The sequence below is a fragment of the Galeopterus variegatus genome, unplaced genomic scaffold (assembly GCF_000696425.1).
Source record: "Galeopterus variegatus unplaced genomic scaffold, G_variegatus-3.0.2 Scaffold3273, whole genome shotgun sequence".
In the NCBI taxonomy this organism is placed as follows: Eukaryota; Metazoa; Chordata; class Mammalia; order Dermoptera; family Cynocephalidae; genus Galeopterus; species Galeopterus variegatus.
The window spans coordinates 233,264-242,701 of record NW_007729384.1 but is presented as its reverse complement, the minus strand read 5'-3'; the positions used below and the strand labels follow the sequence as shown (position 1 = coordinate 242,701).

Sequence of the window (9,438 nt, the reverse complement as noted above, 5' to 3'; positions counted from 1 at the left end):
TGACCAACTGAGCTACCTGGCCAACCAAGAGTGTCTTTGTTTACCCATGGCCTTAAGCCCTGCCAGATCTTCTATGCTAAAGATGTGATTTATGGTGGGGGCGTTGGGCCACGTGGTGCCAGTTTGACCTCTGGAAACCATGAGGGACTGGAGGGGCTGGAGACTAAGTAACAATGTCAGCCATATGGAGCTCCATCCCTATGTGAATGACCCCTCCAATAAAAACCCTGAACGCTGAGACTCAGTTGTGCTTCCCTGACTGGCAACACTTAGAGTTGTTTCACATTGTTGCTGGGAGAATTAAGGGCTGTCAGTAATGCTCCACCAGGTTAGAACAGCTAGAAGCTTCCTTCTGCTCTCTGCTGGACTCCTCTCTGCACCTTTTTCCTTTACTAACTTTAATCTGTATCTTTTTGCTGGAATAAACGATAAGCATAACAGCCTTTCTGAGTTCTGTGAGTCCTTTCAGTGAATCACCGAATTTAAGGGTGGTCTTAGGGACCCCCAACACACACATGGATTGATTTATTGTACTGTGGGCCCCCCCAATGTCCATGGGGCCAGGAATAGGTGACACCTTCCTGGAGTCTCAACGGCCCCCACACAGATACTGGAGTTGATGGAGCTGGGATCACCTCTGGGGGAGTGTGGCAGGCTAGAATCCTTGCTGTGTGACTCTGAGTGGGTTCTGTGACCTCTCCAAGCCTCAGTTTCCTCATTCATGAAATGGGCATGATGACATCAACCTCCCAGGGTTGTAGCGGCAACTATTAAAAAGTGTTCAACAGGGCCGAGCCCGTGGCACACTCGGGAGAGTGCGGCGCTGGGAGTGCAGCAGCGCTCCCGCTGAGGGTTCGGATCCTATATAGGGATGGCCGGTGCGATGTGCTCACTGGCTGAGTGCGGTGCAGCCGGTCACAAAAAGGACAAAAAAAAAAAGTGTTCAACATTCAACAGTTGAGAGATGGGGCTGGCTGGTCAGCACAGTTGGTTAGAGCGCAGCCTTATAACCCCAAGGTCATGGGCTCAGATCCCCATACTGGCCAGCTGCCAAAAAAAAAACCAAAAAAAAAAACAACCTCTCAATAGTTGAGACATGGTTGTTACTTTTCCCATGTGTGTTGCTTAATAAGAATATATACATACATATGTATTTGTAATTTAAATCTGTTTAAGGGCAATAATACACATTCATCATACAGAAGCTGGAAAATGCATATTAAACACACACACAGGTGGCACACGCAGTTGACAATCTCCTCGTCTCACCTGATGAAAGGGCAGGAAATGGCCAGCACCGTCTGAATGAACCAGGAGGGGTGGACGATAATCAAGGACTTCAGGTTTTTCTGCAATCTGTGTGGGGAGGCAAAGGAAGCCAGATGGGATCTGGGGCAATCCCTGGGGGAGGGGGTGGAGTTGGGGGGAGCAGGAGAAGGGATGGAGAGCTAAATGCAGGCATTTTTCACTTCCCCCTTCATTCCACAGGAGGTCTCCAGGTGCCTGTCAAATCCCTGTCCTCATCCAGGAGTTGTGGGTCCTGTGGCAGGATAAAGACACACTCTTCAAGTCCCTAAGACCCCAAGTTGGATGGGGTAAGGGAGAGACCCCACTCGGTGGGCTGGAGTAGCTGAGACTGTATTCTCACCACCTAGTGCCAGAGGGGGGACCTGCAGGTACTCTGAGCCTCCCTGCACTATCCTGGGCACAGAATGAGTCAGCGCTTAATTTGAAAACCGTTCTGCAGCTATGTATGCACAGTGGCTAAGAGGTGGAAACAAGCCAAGTATCCACTGAGGGATGAATGTATAAATGAATGTGGTCCATCCACACAATGGACTATGAGTCAGCCTCAAAAAGGAAGGGAATCCTGACATGTGCTACAACGTGGATGAACCCTGAGGACACTGTGCTTAATGAAATAAGCCAGTCACACAGGGACAAACACTGTGTGATCCCACTCACAGGAGGTCCCTAGAGTCATCAGATCTGGACAGAAAGTAGAATGGGGGTGTGAGGGGCTGGGGAGGGGGATGGGGAGTGAGTGTTTAATAGGAGCTTCAGTTTCGTACAATGAGAAAGTTCTGGAGATGATGTTGGTGACGGCTGCACAGCCACGTGAATGTGCTTAATGCCACTGAGCTGTGCACTTAACAGAATGTGATCTTGTTTGGAAACAGAGTCATTGCAGATATAATTAGTTAAAATGATGTCATACTGGAGTTGGGCGGATCCTTAATCCAACATGACTGGTATGCACACCCACACACAGGGAGAATGCCACGTGAATACAAAGGCAGAGATCAGGATGTCGTGCCTAAACCAGTGATCACCAAAGACGGCAGCAACCACCAGAAGCTGGGAGAGAGACGTGGAACAGAGCGCCCCGCACAGCCTCAGAAGGAACCAGCCCTGCCAGAACCTGGATTTTGGACTTCTGGCAGCCAGAACTGAGTGAGAACAAATTTCTGTTGCTTAAGTCATTTAGTTTGTGGTGCTTTGTCACGAAAGCCCTAGCAACTACACCACCTTCCAGAAAGTCGTCACCACTCCAGGTCCCTTGCTCTGGCTGATTTGTCATGCCCCCACTGGTGCTCCTTGCCCCCCAAGGTGGTTCCCAGGCCCACCCCCTCACCTCCTGTCAATCATCTGGTAACACTTCTTCAGCCAGCCTATGCCGAGCATCCTCCACTGGGGGGTGGCACCTTTCAGGTGCACGATCATGTAGTCCTCGGCAACCAGGAGCTCCAGGCTGCTGATGACGTACCTGGTCCCGGAGTGCAGAAGACAGAGACCCAGCAGAAGGGGCCCAGTGTCAGGACACCTGCAGCTCCTACCTTCTCTGCGTCCACCTTTGCCTTGGCCAGGCCAGCCACAGCTGTTCAGGTGTCTGCTGTCCTTGCAACACTCCAGGGTGGGGTGGTGAATGTGGATGATCCCAGCCCACCCCATGATCATGTCGTCCTCGGCAACCAGGAGCTCCAGGCTGCTGATGACGTACCTGGTCCCGGAGTGCAGAAGACAGAGACCCAGCAGAAGGGGCCCAGTGTCAGGACACCTGCAGCTCCTACCTTCTCTGCGTCCACCTTTGCCTTGGCCAGGCCAGCCACAGCTGTTCAGGTGTCTGCTGTCCTTGCAACACTCCAGGGTGGGGTGGTGAATGTGGATGATCCCAGCCCACCCCAAATCAATGTCGGTGGGCATAAGAATAGCACCAGCTACCATTGTATTGAGCACTTCCTAGGTGCCAGGTGTTTATATACATGATCCCATTTAATGTCTCCAGAGATTAATGCTGAGAGTCGGGCATAGCTCCATCTACAGCTGGGGAACAGGAGACTCGGGGGTGTGGCAGACAGTCCACACAATAGGGATGTAGACAGATCACAGCCTATTCCCCTCAGCACTGTGGACATCAGGGTCGGATCACTCTCTATGGTGGCACGTCCTGGGCACTGCTGAGCAGCGTCCTGGGCCGCCACCTACTCTATGCCAGGAGCTCCCACCAAATTGCCCTGACCCCTTCTTTCTTGCCAAATCCTGCCCCTTTCTGTCCTGTCTGACCCAACCTGGCACCCAAGTTCCGCTGTGTAAGATGGAAACCTTACTATTAGGTCGCTATTATTAACAATAAAAAGAGGAATCGTGATTTACTGAGCTCTTACTATCACGTCAGGTGCTTCATATGTACTGCAAGTTCCGCTGTGTAAGATGGAAACCTTACTATTAGGTCGCTATTATTAACAATAAAAAGAAGAACCGCGATTTACTGAGCTCTTACTATCACGTCAGGTGCTTCATATGTACTGTCTGTATCTGTCATAATAAAACTGTACCTGTCTGCCCTTGGCCAAGTCACTTAACCTCTCCGTGCCTCAGATCGCTCACCTCTAGAATGAGAGGCAAAGTTCCAACCCCATAGGGGTGTGGAAAGGCGGGCTGCGTTCACACATAGGAAGCACTTAGCCTTGTGCCTGTCAGGTAGGAAATGCTCAATAAATGATAGACGAGGAGAAGGAGGACGGGGTGGACCAGAAAGGCCACCACTGTGCTGAAGTGCCAGGCAGCGCCGCTCAGAGCCCTTGCATGCTTCTTGCAGCCTTGTACCCCCACCAGCCTGGCCATCTCAGAGCTGCCAGTGGCCGGCCCCAGGCTGCCCACAACGGGCGGGTGACTTACAGGAAGAGGTTCTCCATGATGTAGTGGTAGTCGGGCGAGCTGCTGTCTGGGAGAAAGCAGGGAGCAAAGACGATGATGGCATTGAGACCTTCGCCATAGGACCCTGGGGAAAGGCGGCCAGTGAGTGGCCTCCAGCCCTGAGCCCTGAGCCACGCCGTGCACTATCTCCCACGTCCACCTCATCTCTGGCCAGCCCCTTCCCACTGCCCATGTGCTCAGGAGGGTACAGCTCTGAGTCACGGCAGCCAGGCCCTGGAGGGTGACAGCCAACATCAGAGGCACCCCTGGTGGGCACTGCCCACGGCCCACCCACCCTCCGTGGATCAGAGGAAGAGACCAAGGTCCAGGGAGGGGCACTGACAGGTCTCCAGTTGCCCAGCAGTCCCAGCTGGAGCCGGGAGGGGGTGCTGAGGGTGCTGGCCTCACCTCCATGAGTGACCCCCTTCATGTAGGGCTGGGTCATGCGCAGGTCGATGCAATGCTCCTGTTCCCCGATGATCACTGTCCGCCACAGGCTCCTGTTGGTGGCACCACCCATCCTCCACTGCAACATCCCAAGATCTGTACTGTCCACAGGCATGTTCTTAGCGGTGGCCCTGGGGGTGTCCTCTGGAAGCAGCCAGGGTGGGGGGAGTGAGAGGGACACCTGAGTCTGGACATCTCCCAACCTCCTGCCCAGACTCCCTCCTACAGTTCCCTTCGCTGCCGGTGGCCGTGTGTCCTTCACTTCTCCCCACCTGGCTGCCCTGCTTGCCCATTTTCCTCTCCCTTCTACTCGCCCTTCAAGGCTTGATTTAAACACCACCTCCTCCAGGAAGCCTTCTTGGACACCCCTTTCACTGGTCTCTCAGAATATTCTATTGGTTTTGGAGCCCTGTTCTGGGGGAAAAAGATTCTAAGAGAACACTCTGACCAATTGCACCCCAACAAATCAGGCAACCTAGATGAAATGGACAGATTCCTAGAAATGCACAAACTACCAAAACTGACTCAAGAGGAAATAGAAAATCTGAGTAGACCCATACCAAGTAAGGAGAACAAATCAGTCATCAAAAATCTCCCAGCCAAGAGGCCGAGCGAGTGCGGTGCTGGGAGTGCAGCAGCGCTCCCGACGCGGGTTCGGATCCTATATAGGGATGACCGGTGCACTCACAGCGCTCACTGGCTGAACGCGTTGCGGCCAGTCTCAAAAAGGACAACAACAAAAAAATCTCCCAGCCAAAAAAGCCCAGGACCAGATGGCTTCACTGGTGAATTCTACCAAACATTTAAAGAATGAATACCAGGGCTGGCCCATGGCTCACTTGGGAGAGTGTGGTGCTGATAACACCAAGGCCACGGGTTCGGATCCCATATAGAGATGGACGGTTTGCTCACTGGATGAGCACGGTGCTGACAACACCAAGTCAAGGGTTAAGATCCCCTTACCGGTCATCTTTAAAAAAAATAAATAAATAAAGAATGAATACCAGTCCTTCTCAAACGCTTCCAAAATATTGAAAAGGAGGGAACACTTCTAAACTTACTCAGTGAGGTCAGCGTTACCCTGAGACCAAAGCCAAAGACATCAAAAGGAAGAAAACCACAGACCAATATTCCTTATGAGTACAGATGCAAAGTCCGTCCCACTACCCATGGGGTAAAGACTGAATCCCGCACTGATCTGGAAGACCTGACCCTTGCATTCTGGATTGCACCCCTAGTCACAGGCTGCCCTGCACCTCCTGAGCCCTATCAGCCCCGTCCTGGCCATATTGTACTCTTTTTTTTTTTTTTTTTAAAAGATGACCGGTAAGGGGATCTTAACCCTTGACTTGGTGTTGTCAGCACCACGCTCAGCCAGTGAGCAAACCGGCCATCCCTATATAGGATCCGAACCCGTGGCCTTGGTGTTATCAGCACCGCACTCTCCCGAGTGAGCCACGGGCCGGCCTCATATTGTACTCTTAACAGTCAGTTTCCATGTCTGTATTCCTCCAACAGACATGAGCAACCAGAGACCAAGGGCCGTGGGTGTGCAGCTCTGTGTCCCCTCTCTGTCATTGCTGGGATGAACCATAACTGAGTATAACAATGGTGTTCCACTACTGGAAACCAATATCTGTGCTAGCATCCCAGTGTCTCCCTGGGCATCTCCCTCTGTCCTGGACCACAGGCGGAAACACTTATCCTGTGCTTTGCTAATCGACTGTATCAGGTTGGGTTTGCTGCGAGAAATGGAGGAACTGGGAGTAATAACTCATGCCCAAATATTAATATTTCTTAAGCCATGGAACAGAGGAAATTGCTTGGGGGGTACAAGTCAGGTGACCTGGGAACAGCCTGTTCTGATGAATGATTTGCTGTGTGATGTTACTCACTGTATCTCCCTCTCTGGGCTTCTCAGCGTTCTTAATCTCTCTTAAAAGAGCCACCTCTTTCCCAGCTGTTCTTCCTGCCTCAGGACATTGCGTGACCCTATGCCCAACTGCTCAGGCCAAAACCCAGGTGGACCTTTGACTTTCTGCCCCATATCCCCCCAGCAAGTACTGCAGACTCTGCTTCCTAGAGAGGTCTCAAGTCCGCCCACTCCTCTGCACCCCACGGCCACCGCCATCTCGTATGACAACCTCCTGCTGGCCTCCTCTCTGGCCTCCCTGTCCCTGCAACTGTCCACTGTTCCCTGGCCATGACAGTGAGCACTTCCAAACACATATCAGAGATCGGACCTGTTCGATCCTGCTGCAGTTTTCTGCCACACTTGGAATCAGAGCCAAACTCCTTGCCATGGGTTTCTAGCCCCTGCAAGGCCCTTGTTCTGGCCTCGGGAATTTCAGCTTAAATAACACGTACCCAGAGAGGCCTGGCCTGACCACCCTTTAAAGGGACCCCCCCCCCCGCAGTTACCTAAGCCAAGGTCTCTCCTCCTTGGCACTGTGGACACCAGGGCGGGATCATTCTCTGAGGCAAGGCCGTCCTGGGCACTGCAGGTGCCGAGCAGCGTCCCTGGCCTCCACCTACTCCATGCCAGGAGCACCCCTAGTCGTGACAGACACAAACATCCCCAGAGGTTGCCAAGTGTCCCTTGGGGGGCAGAATCTGCCTCTGCCCCGGCGAGAATCCCTGCCCTCTCCCATCCCCCACCTTATTTTCCTGTGGCACCGATGACCAATATTCTTGTGCATATTAGGTATCTAGCATCCGTCTTTCGGACAACCCATTCATGCAGGTAGGGAACACCTGCTCCTGTCAAATTCCCACCACGTTCCTGACACCTCAATCAAGACCAGCCCCTGAGTTACTGCTTAGCGAGTATGTGTTATCCCAATTGCCTGCTGTTTGTTTGGATCTTGGTGGCCTTTGAGAATCCAATAAAAACTGCATCCCCCAGAAAAACCCACAAGTCCACAAGAAAGATGTGCATCAAGTTGCCAGGGTGGATGGACCCTCCTGGAGCTGCTCTGTGTCCCCCCGCCCCCCATTAGAACCTCTGCCCCAACTGCCACTCTCTGAGTCTACAGGAACACAGTGAAGGCTCCAGAAAGCCAGGCTTGGAAGCCAAAAGGAGAACTCTAGCCAGGTTTGAGGGTTGGCAGGGACCACCGAGAGACCCTCAACCATTACCTCCCCATTCCAGTTCATTGCCGTTCCCCAGGAACTCCACCGAGTCGGTCTCATCTGGGGTCTCAATGTCGTCCATGTTAATATCCAGGTCACCGGGGTATCCAAGAAGTCGTTGGACAGCAAGGAGCCCTCGCTCTGGTCCAGGGAAATGTTCCGCTTTTCTCTTTGTTTGTTTGCTTGGTTAGACATTTAGGTGAGTACCGGTTATCTGGATAAAACTTCCAAACCTTGCACCAACTTTTGGACTTTTGAGTCATTCATTTAGTGCGAGAGGGCTAGCTGAGCCTGGTCTGTTGGTAACACTTTCTTTGCAACCTCAGAGAGCCCTCTTCTCTCCAAGCTTGACTTAGTTTTACCATCTGCAAAATGGGACTTGCAGGAGGGGAGTCAGTCAGGGTCTCACGGATGATGTGGGGACTAGACCCCAGGCAGCCTGCCTGGCCACAGACAGTGCAATCTTGACCACCTTGATATATGGGGTTCCTAAGCAACCGATCTGCATATGTGATTATTGTTAGGCTAGCAAGGTTTACCTCTGGATATGGCTGGCAGACAATGTCACATTTGACTTTTTAAAAAAATTTTTTTATTTTTACTTTTTTCCTTTTTGTCTTTTTTCATGACCGGTAACGGGATTGCAACCCTCAGTGTCGCGCCCGTACCACGATCGCAACCCTCAGTGTCACGCCCGTACCACGACCGGCAATGGGATCGCAACCCTCGGTGTTGCGCCAGCACCGCGCTCAACCAGTGAGTGGACCGGTCTCTATATGGGGTCCGAACCCTCGGCGGGAGCGCCACCGCGCTCCCAAGCGCCGCACTCTACTGAGTGCGCCACCGGGCCAGCCCGACTTTTTTTTTTTTAAAGATGACCGGTAAGGGGATCTTAACCCTTGACTAGGTGGTGTCGGCACCACGCTCTCCCAAGTGAACCACAGGCCAGCCCCACATTTGACTTTTTATTTTATTTATTATTATTATTATTTTTTTGTCCTTTTTTTTTCGTGACCGGTAAGGGGATCGCAACCCTTGGCGCGGTGTTGCCTGTGCCGCGCTCAGCCAGTAAGCACACAGGCCATCCCTATATAGGATCCGAACCCGCGGCGGGAGCACCGCTGTGCTCCCAGCGCCACACTCTCCTGAGTGAGCCACGGGGTCAGCCCCACATTTGACTTTTTAATAGCTAACTTTTTTTGATCAGGTTTTTTGAGGCAGGTTCTGTTATATTCTAACAGATGAACAGAGGCACAGAGTGACAAGGTCCTTCAGATAGATCACTCTGGTGCTGGTCAGGTGAATAGTCTCCATGATCTAAACACCTTCCCCTAAAGACTCTCAGCCAGGTCTCTGGTCTCCCTTTAAGGCAGTTTCTCCTCCGGGGCCACCTCCTAGGGGTTAAAGTCAATGTGAGAACAAGCTGGTCCCTCGGGGCTTACCTGGGAGAAAAGCCATCCTCTGTCCCCAAAGCCAGCTGTAGAAAAGAGGCTGATCTTCTTTTTTTTTTTTTTGTCTTTTTCCGTGTCCGGTAATGGATCGCAACCCTCAGTGTTGCCCCCGTACCAGACCGGGACCGGCAACGGGATCGCAACCCTTGGTGTTGCTCCCGCGCCTCGCTCAGCCAGTGAGTGGGAACTGGTCTGTATGTGGGATCCGAAC

At 52.3% G+C, this 9,438-nt stretch overlaps 1 pseudogene; it reads right to left on the bottom strand.

The window, feature by feature from the left end:
* Positions 1-1,269: 1,269 nt before the first annotated feature.
* On the bottom strand, positions 1,270-7,971 carry LOC103600241 (annotated as a pseudogene).
* Positions 7,972-9,438: the final 1,467 nt, after the last annotated feature.